This window comes from Aethalodelphis obliquidens, unplaced genomic scaffold (genome assembly GCF_003676395.1).
Source record: "Aethalodelphis obliquidens isolate GAN/ISIS:26980383/991018 unplaced genomic scaffold, ASM367639v1 scaffold10, whole genome shotgun sequence".
NCBI classification, from domain to species: domain Eukaryota; kingdom Metazoa; phylum Chordata; class Mammalia; order Artiodactyla; family Delphinidae; genus Aethalodelphis; species Aethalodelphis obliquidens.
The window spans coordinates 24,324,272-24,334,685 of NW_020837954.1; the positions used below are offsets into that span (position 1 = coordinate 24,324,272).

A 10,414-nucleotide genomic window follows, 5' to 3' on the forward strand; every position below is an offset into this window, starting at 1 on the left:
TGTTTTTTAATTTTTAGATTTGGGAAATGAAGAAAAGGGAAGTTTGAACATTTCTAATCTACGTGATCAGGTGTATGATGGTACCTCCAAATGAGAGAGGGTGTCAGTTTTTTGTTCATTTGATTTTTTCCATTGCGGGGGAGGGTAGTGACGTTTGATTTGTTCATTCAACACACGTTAATAAAGTGCCCAGGATGTGCTTGGCCCTGGGAACATCAAGAAGAAAAGGCAGAGCCCTGCTCTCATGGAGCTGACACTGCAATGGGAAGACGGGCCCAGAACAATGGCACCATGGAGGTTGCTGGAGGGCGGGGCAGCTTGCACAAAGTGAGGGGAGCATGTGGGGCCCACAGTCTGCTTGGGGAAATCAGGTGCTTGAGATGAAACTTGAAGAGAGCTTAGAGCTTTACCTAATTGAATGAGGGCTGGTATTAGCCCTAAAGTTTCAACAGGAAGAACTACACGTGACGCTTTCCCCAGACCCAACAGCCCGCATGTCCTTTCTTTTACCTTCTTGGCCAGGTGCTGCCTATAGGAGATAGGAGGAAAAGAGTCTGATTAAATATAAAATCACTTTGGCAGCTGAGGGGAGGAGGGGATAGCAGGAAAAGATCTGAGATACCAAGGGGGTGGGGGGAGGAACAGTAAGGAAGTTGTATTCCTGAACCTACATTCCAAGCTGTTTCCTTCACTGATGAGATAGAGGAAAATAACAAAATCTGCAAGTCCGGACTAGCACAGCCATGCAGGCTCCAAATGGATCTACCTTTGGGGAACAGTAAAATCGCCTGCAGGGAGCTCAAGGAGCTGGAGCCTTTGAACCGGGTTTAACAGCAATGAAGCCAGATTTTCTTCTGTTCTGCGGCTGTGTTAGCCTCTGTGATCTCTGAATAAATCAAAGAATTTTTCCTCAAGAAGGAAGCCTTCCACGGCTGGTTTCTTGGGAGCCTTGAATGCTGTGCTTTGGCAGGTACGTGACAGCCCAGCAGGGAATCCTGGAGCTTTGAGCAGGCCTGACGGCCACTCACGAGGCAGGCCACAGAGCTTCAGAAATCTTCTAGATACGAATGAACTTAGTTACAAAACAGAAATAGACTCACAGACATAGAAAACAAATTTATGGTTATCAAACGGGATAGTGGAGGCCTGGGGAGGGAGGGATAAATTAGGAGTTTGGGATTAACATGTACACGCTACTATATATAAAACAGGTAAACAAAAAGGACCTACTGTATAGCAAGGGAACTATATTCAATATCTTGTAATAACCTATCTATAATGGAAAAGAATCAGAAAAAGAATAGAAAAAAAAATATATATATATATACACACACACACATAAATCTCTTTCTAAAGGAGAAAGCAGAGGGGCCTAAACTTAGAGACGAGAGGCAATGGATCTGGACGGGAGGTGATAAGTACCAGACATTTTTAGAAAATAGATAGACTGATTAATTGGGAGTGTAGAAGCAAAGTAAAAGAAGGAATTGAGAATGATGCCCAGATTTCTTACCCAGGGAACGCGGGCTTTGATAGTTCTCTTCACTGACATTAACGAGTGGTGGGCATTACAGGGAGGTGAGGTGGGGATGGGGGTCGCTGGAAGGAGAGAGAATGAGCTCAGTTCTGTTTTGAAGTATTGTTGTTTGTGTACCTTGGGACGACATAACAAAAATACACTGACTGTATAAGCCCAGAGTTCAGGAGAGTAGTTTAGTCTCGACACAGAGGGTTTGGGAATAACAGCACATAAGTGGTAAGCGAAATCATGAGCATAGATGAGACTGCCCAAAAAGAAGATATAGCATAAGAACACAGGAGGCTGAGAGGAGGCCCCTGGGGAAAACCAAAACTGAGGACTAACTGGAGGAGACTGAGTAAGAAGAAGACAGCTAGACTAACCAGGAGAATAGTGCCAAGAAAATTAAGGGAAGGATTTCAAGAATGGAGTGGTCCAAAAGGTCAAATGTCTCATAAAGGTCAAATAAAATGTCAACCAAAATGTGTCTATTGGATTTAACAACTGGGAAATCATTGGTAACCTTTTCAAGATGGGGGCGGAAAGCAGAGTACTAAGGATTGAAGAGTAATTGAAGGTGAGGCAGTGTAGACAGCCCCTTCATGAGACTTGACCGAGCAGGGAAGGAGAGAGATGGGGGTGGGGAGGGGAATATCTAGAAGTGGAGCTGGGTCATCAGCAGATGTTCTTTTGTTGTCAAAGTTCTCTAATGGGAAAGATTTGAAAGTGGTTTTATTCTGCAGGGAAGAGCAATGAAGATGAAGAGGACACAAATATGGAAAATAGAAGGTAAATTTGACAGATTGAAGTCTTGGAAGGGATCAGAGAGGTAGCACTTCAGCTCTCAGATGAGCCTTGGATAGGAGCGACTCATCAACAAAGCATGATGACGGGAGATAAAGACTGTTCCCATGCAGAAAATGTGTACATGGGAGCAATTATCATCTGTCTTTTTCCTGGAACATATTAAATAAGACTGTCCACAGAAAATGAGGGAGTTGGAGTAGAGATGGGTGCCTAGGAAGAGTGGGAGAGGGTTGGAGGAAATGTTAAAGGATTGTACACTCCACTGACATTGGATGCTATAAACCTACATCTACACCAGTACCCACGTAGTGTGACCGTCTCCAGTATCTTTCAGAAACCCAAGTTCTGGAGAAGGAGCATCTCAGAAGTGAAAAAGATATGAGCTGGTGGTTTGCAGGCAAGATGTAGTAGATGGACATGGGGACAAAGGAAGCAAGGATGCCAGCAAGAGAGAGACTGAAGGATGAGACACACCAAGGAATTTCATCAGGAAGGATAAAGAAATGAAACCATGAAGGGGCTAACAGCTTGGGAGAAGAGTTGGGGAGTAAGTGACTGGAGATTACACAAAGAGAGAAAGCAGGTGGGATTTCATGTCCACATTAAAGGAAATGTGAAAAGGTGGGTCTTATATTTAACGGTATGGGACATTACCAAAGTGTTGCAATTGTGATTATCCTACCTGGGGAAATGGAATAGAAGCAAAGGTCAAGGGTGTCTATGAACTGCAAATACTGCCTTTTTTTTTTTTTTTTTTTTTTTTTGCGGTACGCGGGCCTCTCACTGTTGCGGCCTCTCCCGTTGCGGAGCACAGGCTCCGGACGCGCAGGCTCCGGACGCGCAGGCTCAGCGGCCATGGCTCACGGGCCCAGCCGCTCCGCAGCATGTGGGATCTTCCCGGACCGGGGCACCAGCCCGTGTCCCCTGCATCGGCAGGCGGACCCTCAACCACTACGCCACCAGGGAAGCCCGCAAATACTGCTTTAAAAAAGTAAAAGCAACCTTGTATTCATCCAAAACTGCTAACTGCAAGAGATATGCCTGTTACTGGCATTGTTATATAAAAAGCTAGAGGCAGGAAGTGTGTCTGAAGTGACAATCTGGGGAAGACAGATCAATAAGAAGCAAAATCCTGCTTCAGACAAGAGTTGCAACCAAGACCTCTGAGAAAAATTGCAACTTTTGTCGGAGGTCTTGGCTGCAACTCTATAGCAAGACTGGTCAAGGACCATAGCTGCTGAGGTGTAGATCTAGCTTTTCTGGATAACCGGTTGAAACATTACGCAATTCATAATTTCCTCAGTAATAGGCCAAAGTCATGGCCCAAGAAGGGTGATCTCTCTTAACGCTGCGAGTGTAATCTACTTTGAGACCTCGCTCTCCTCCCTTCCCCCCCTTTCCCACCTGTGCCTCTCACTGGCCAAAGGCAGCCAGAAGCCAAATAGAAAGGCCATCGAGGAAGGACACACCAGTCAGCCTCCCAGGACAGAGATAAGGAAGGAGAGGCGTGAAGAGTGGATCTGGCGAAGAAACAAAAAACATCCAGCGGATTTAACAAGGATTAGGAACAGCTGTGGTAATACCCCAGCATGTGTCTTTACCTCAAAGACACTGGTTTAAAGAAATAGGTCTGGGGCTTCCCTGGTGGCGCAGTGGTTAAGAGTCCCCCTGCCGATGCAGGGAAAAGGGGTTCGTGCCCCGGTCCGGGAAGATCCCACATGCCGCGGAGTGGCTGGGCCCGTGAGCCATGGCCACTGAGCCTGCGCATCCAGAGCCTGTGCTCCACAACCGGAGAGGCCACAACAGTGAGAGGCCAGCGTACCGCAAAATAAAAAAGAGAGAAAGAAATAGGTCTGACTTAGCACGCAGACTGAGACTAGACTGGAAGCCACAAACCAAACCCACAGGAAATTCAGCATGCAGACAGGTTTTGTTTGGCCAATAAAACATGTGTATATATGTTTTCAAATCAAAGAAAGCACATGGGGGCTTCCCTGGTGGCGCACTGGTTGAGAGCCCGCCTGCCGATGCAGGGGACACAGGTTCGTGCCCCGGTCCGGGAAGATCCCACATGCCGCGGAGCGACTGGACCCATGAGCCATGGCCAATGAGCCTGCACGTCCAGAGCCTGTGCTCCGCAATGGGAGAGGCCACAACAGTGAGAGGCCTGCATACCAAAAAAAAGAAAGCATGTGTTTCCAAGTGTTTTCAAATCAGGAGATAGCACATAGAAATATAATTTCTGGCTTTTCTTTAAAAATTGGAAGATCCAGCAACACCAGACCCATTTCCTAGAGGGCAACACTCAGCTGTGGAGCTAACTGCAGCCCCTTTAGACAGGGCATGCCTTGTCCAAATTTCCTCAGGCATCACCACCTTGTCTTCCATGCCTAACACTGAGGTCAAAGGCAAGTTTTCAGCCTGGAGGTGTCAATCAGCATTAGGCTTGCAGGGGTGTCTTCTTTCTTTGTTTTAACTTTGCATATTTTTTTCTTCCAGTTTTATTGATACAACTGACATACAAAAAGATAAAAATTAAACTTAAGAGGACTTCCCTGGTAGTGCAGTGGTTAAAAATCCACCTGCCAATGCAGGGGACATAGAGCCCATGCTCAGCAACAAGAGAAGCCACCGCAATGAGCAGCCCGCGCACCACAACGAAGAGTAGCCCCCGCTCGCCGCAACTAGAGAAAGCCCGTGCGCAGAAACGAAGACCCAACGCAGCCAAAAATAAATAAATAAATTTAAACTTGAGATATAACTGACGCAGAGCACTGTGTAAGTTTAAGGTAAACAGGGGTGTTTACTTATAGTAGAAAAGCACTTTTCTGGATTTACAGGTATCCCCTGCTTCTAAAAAGTTCGCTTTTCACCAATTCACTTTATGAAAGACCTACGTTAGTACCTGTTTTCGCCAACCGAAAGAAATCAGAAAAGGATTTTCGCTTTTACAAAAGACAAAAAGCAAAAATAGTGTTCAGCGTTTGTTTTGCAGCAAGCTTTTACAGAGTCAGTGCGCAGCCCAAGCAGCAAGAACGGCCCCACCAAACTCCCTCCCCAGGAACTACATTCAGGATCTCAGCATCAGGCCGCCATAGCTTTGAGCTGTGTCTGTAAGAATCTGTGTTTTCTCTCCATTTATTTTGTGCATCCGTTAGCAAAATGTGTCCTAAGGTAATTGCTTCTTTACGTCTTTCAGCTTACAAAAGGTTTCATAGGAACTCTCTACTTTTGGATAGGGGGGAAAACCTGTAAGTCTATACCAAAGTAGGAAAACAAAAGATACACCAAGAGGGCAGAATTTTTCCTGAAAAATGGGAGAGAACACTTTCCTTATGGAAGGGAAGAGGGTTCCTACAGTGTCTTAATATGCACACAAAGTGTTTCTGCATCAAAAAAAACATAAATCAAGAGACCATTTTTCTTTCATCCTGCCCACTTCACTCAATTGTTACCTGCCTGGAACTCTGTAGGCAATGCAGCTTGAGATTCTGGACTAGAGCCATGCAGGTGGAAAGCAGAAAAATCATCTAAATTTCATGTCACTATCCCACGATATTCTTTATACTTATTGCTATTCCCTACCACTGATGTTCAATCTCCGAATATCTCTGAGCCAATAAGCTTCCCACCATCACCTCTGTCCGCCAAGTAACTTGGGGCATCTCGATCTCAAAGGTTTTGCAGCATTGCGAGGTGGGGACATCCTCTAGGCAGGTAGAAAAATGGTACCGGTGAGGTGAAGATAATGGTTGAAGATATGAGAGTAGATGAGTTCACTTAGTTAAAGCAGTGTGGAAAGAAAAGTGCAGAGGTCAAGATGTAAGAGGCACAAATAATTAAAAAGTGAGGAGAGGCAATTCAAGTAGAGGAAATTCAGTACAAGTAACTGGTTAACCAAGTGATGGAAGAGCTGAGAAGCTAAATGGGCAATGAGGCAACACAGAGACTAGCAGAGCCACGAAGTTTTTGCCACCCCTGGGCCTGACGGAACAAAAGAAGGAGATGGTGATGCCAGAAACCTGGACTTCTGGTGGGAAGGAGAACAGTGGCGGAGGCTGCCTTCCCGAGCTGGGACTATAGGAAAAGGGCACAGTCCACCGAGCCGGAAATGACAGAGACTGAACCACTGCCCGAGAAACCACCTTAGCCTCCTGCCAGTTCCTTTCATGGACCAGATCTACTCAGAAAGGTAGGTTTGATACAGACAGAGCAGGGAAAGAGTAGAGAATGAATCTGGGAGCATCCACAAATAACTAGGTGGAAATCAGACTATGGAGGATTCAAAAGGAATTGAGGAATAAGAAACAGAAGCAGCAAATGTAGACCACACATTTGTCATTTGTGCTGTTTCAGTGTTAACTCTGTCCTGTTTGCATTCTTATATTCCTGAGATTTGGCGGAAACTAAATATTCCTAAAAGCTGACTTTAAAAGCTCCATTTCAAGTTATTTTTCCCCAGATGGAATAGCTTTTCCTCAAGTTTCTCCTTTCTCCTTTTCTGCTGAAACTTATAACCTCTTTATTAACTTGTAATTCCTTTTCTTCAAAAATATTATGAAGATAATAAATAACTGTATGATTCTCTCCAATAACATCCTGAGTTGCCTCCGTGTATAAGCTCTTTTTACACAATTTTTAACTCTTCTGCAATCAAGAATTCAGCAGCACCGGGACCTCCCTGGTGGTTCAGTGGTTAAGAATCCACCTTCCGAAGCAGGGAACATGGGTTCAATCCCTGGTCGGGGAACTAAGATGCCACATGCTGCAGGACAACTAAGCCCAGGTGCTGCTTTGAGAGCCGATGCACTCTGGAGCCTGCGTGCCACAACTTAGACTCGGCGCAGCCATAAATAAATAAATAAATACTTAAAAAAAAAAAGAATTCAGCAGCAGGATGCTGTTCTCGTTATTACTTTGCAATTACAAAGCAGTAAATCCACTCGTCTGAGAGCCAGCCAGCCTGTGATTTAAAATAACATCTCAGAAGCTAGGGCCCCTCCCCTATTGGTGAGATGAGGTTTTCCATTTCAATCGTATGAATAGCTTATAGATACTCTATACCCATCAAGTTATATGTTCCTAAATCAGGTGATTACTGTTTTAATCATACGGTCAGTGAAACAAACTCTGGTTGATTTAAGAGAGCAAGACATTACAGGGAGACAGAACAAGACCAGGACCTAGAGCTTTTTAAAAAACCTAGATCTGACTTTCGATTTCCTCATCTGAAAATTTAGAATAATCATTGGCTCTCCAACTACCTCAGAGAGCTTTTGGAAAGTCAAATGAGATTAGTTGAGTATTCCTTATAAAGTGCAAAATAAAAATATATCCACAGAGCCAGAATGCCTGGGGTCCTAATACAATCCCACCACTTCCTGGTCATGTGAACTTGAACAAATTATTCAACTTCTCTGGGCCTCAATTTTCTCATCTATAAAATGGAAAAAGTAGGAGGGCTCTCATCATGGCTTGTAACTAATGACTGGCTGAGGTGAGGGTACAGAAGCTCTGCTCCCTTCCTAACAATGAGACAAGGTACCGTTTACACTCCAGAGCCCCCAGGCATCAGTCTGAGACCACACTTCACCTGAAATCCCATTCTTGTGTAGTACTTTCTCTTCTCTTATTCTGCTTCCCTCTCTCCCTTACCAGTTTTCCTTAGAACATGCTCTTAATAAATCTCATGCACACAAATTGCTTCTGTAGGCTCTGCTTTTATAGAACCCAAACTAAGTCAGTACTACTCACACAGCGTTGTTGATAATACAAGTAGAGCACTTGAAACAGTGCCTGGCACGTAGCAATTTCTCAATAAGACTGAGCAGAAAATGGGCCAGGAAACATGGTGATACGCTGATTGCAATAATGACGTTACAAAACCCCTGGCTTACAGTTAACATGTATGGAAATTAAAAGTCATCCCTCTTGCAACAATGCCATTTGCAGCAACATGGATGGACCTGGAGATTATCACAGTAAGTGAAGTAAGTCAGGAAGAGAAAGACAAATCATATAGGACAGACGTAGAGAACAGACTTGTGGCTGGGGGGCAGGGTGGGGAAGGGATGGATTGGGAGTTTGGAAAAGAATATATGAAAAAGAATATATATATGTACATATAATTGAATCGCTTTGCTGTACAGCAGAAATTAACACAGCATTATAAATCAACTATACTTCAATAAATTTTTTTTAAAGAAAAGACACCCCTCTATCCTAACAACAAATAAAAAGCTGAACAAACTGAAAAAAATCAACAATTCAACTAAGATCTGTCAGAAGTGAGGTCGCAAGGTAACACCCCTAAAGCTGGAGAGACAGACAGACAGACATAGAGGATTACACCCTATTGGAGCAGAAACCTCCATAGAAAGCAGTGCTGAGGTAAGAAAACCTGACCTGTAATTGACAAACTGCTGGAGGCTCAGTGTGGACAAATCTGAGAGAGAAAAACTCCAGGAGGACCCAGTCACGGTGGGGGTGGGTGCGAGGGGAGAGGGGAATTTTGTGAGTTTTACCTCCAGGAGCTCTACCAGGTTCTCACAGTGAAGATAGGGAAAAAAAAAATCCCCTGGTGCGGGGCCTTCCCTGGTGGCGCAGTGGTTGGGAGTCCGCCTGCCGATGCAGAGAACACGGGTTTGTGAGCCGGCCCGGGAAGATCCCACATGCCGCAGAGCGGCTGGGCCCGTGAGCCATGGCCGCTGAGCCTGCGCGTCCGGAGCCTGTGCTCCGCAACGGGAGAGACCACAACAGTGAGAGGCCCGCCTACCCCAAAAAAAAAAAAAAAAAAAAAACAGTTAAAAAATCCCCTGGTGCTTCCTGCAAGGGGAGGGGAAAAGTAACCATTCTGAAATAACCAGAGCATCCTTATCTTCTTAACAGAGCCTGCCCTCAAGAGAGACTTTTATCGGATCCTAAATTATTGGGGTCTTATCAGAGCCTAACTAACCCAGCAGAAGGGAGATGCCCAACTCTAGTCCCCTCTGGCCATCCGGTCCCACTTAAGGTAGTGAGGGTGGAGGTACTTGTGAAGTTCACAGTCCTGAGGCACAGGCTCACTAAAAACTGATGCGTAGTCAGAGGACTATAGAACACTTCCTCTCCCCTCCCCTCACGCCTGACCAACACATCACTGAACGACTACTTACTGGAGTTCCTTTTACCCAATATATCACATCCAACTTTCAACAAAAAATTACAAGGCATGGACCTAGAGATTGTCATACTGAGTGAAGTAAGTCAGAGAAAGAGAAATATCATATGATATCACATATGCGGAATTTTAAAAAAATGATACAAATGAACTTATTTACAAAACAGAAACAGACTCAGAGAACAAACTTATGGTTACCTGGGGGGAAGGGTAGGGGGAAAGGATAGTTAGGGAGCTTGGGATTGACCCCAAAAAATTATATATCACTATATTGTACACCTGTGACATATAATATTGTACATCAACTGTACATCAATAAAAAAGAAAGAAAAAAGTTACAAGGCATACTAAAAGGCAAAAAACACAGTTTGAAGAGAGAAAGCAAGCATTAGAACCAAACTCAGATATGGCAAAGATGTTGGAATGATTAAGTGGGAACTTAAAACAACTATGATTGGGAATTCCCTGGCGGTCCAGACTCGGCGTTTTCACTCCTGGGGCCCAGGTTCGATCCCTGGTCAGGGAACTAAGATCCTGCAAGCTGTGCGGCCCCTGGGGGGAAAAAAACCTATTAATATATTAAGGGCTCTAAAGGAGACTGAGTTTAATTTCTCTCTGATTGAGTGTGGACTGGACTTATTTGATCACATCTATTGAATAGATTAAAGCAAAAGTGATAGGACGTCTCTTCCAAGAGTAGGTTATACAAAGACTGGAGTTTCCATCTGGGGTGTTCTCACTCCCTCCCTCTTTGTCCTGGGTCCCTTACTATGGGGGAAGCCCTATGAAAAGGCTCACATGACAAGGAGCTGTAGCTCCTGCCGACAGCCCCAAGACACCTTGGAAGTGGACCCTCCAGCCCTTCGCATGGTTACAGCCCTGGCTGAACAATTAAGTGCAACCTCATGAGAGACCGCAAGCCAGTGTCT

The 10,414-nt window shown here is 44.8% G+C and overlaps 1 long non-coding RNA gene across 1 annotated transcript; it reads left to right on the forward strand.

Annotated features, from left to right (window-relative positions):
- The first annotated feature begins 789 nt into the window (after positions 1-789).
- LOC113623023 (uncharacterized) lies at positions 790-4,872 on the forward strand. Its single transcript, XR_003433739.1, has 4 exons — positions 790-970; positions 2,263-2,308; positions 2,651-2,947; positions 4,826-4,872. It is a non-coding gene; the product is annotated as an uncharacterized LOC113623023 (long non-coding RNA).
- The last annotated feature ends 5,542 nt before the right edge of the window (positions 4,873-10,414 follow it).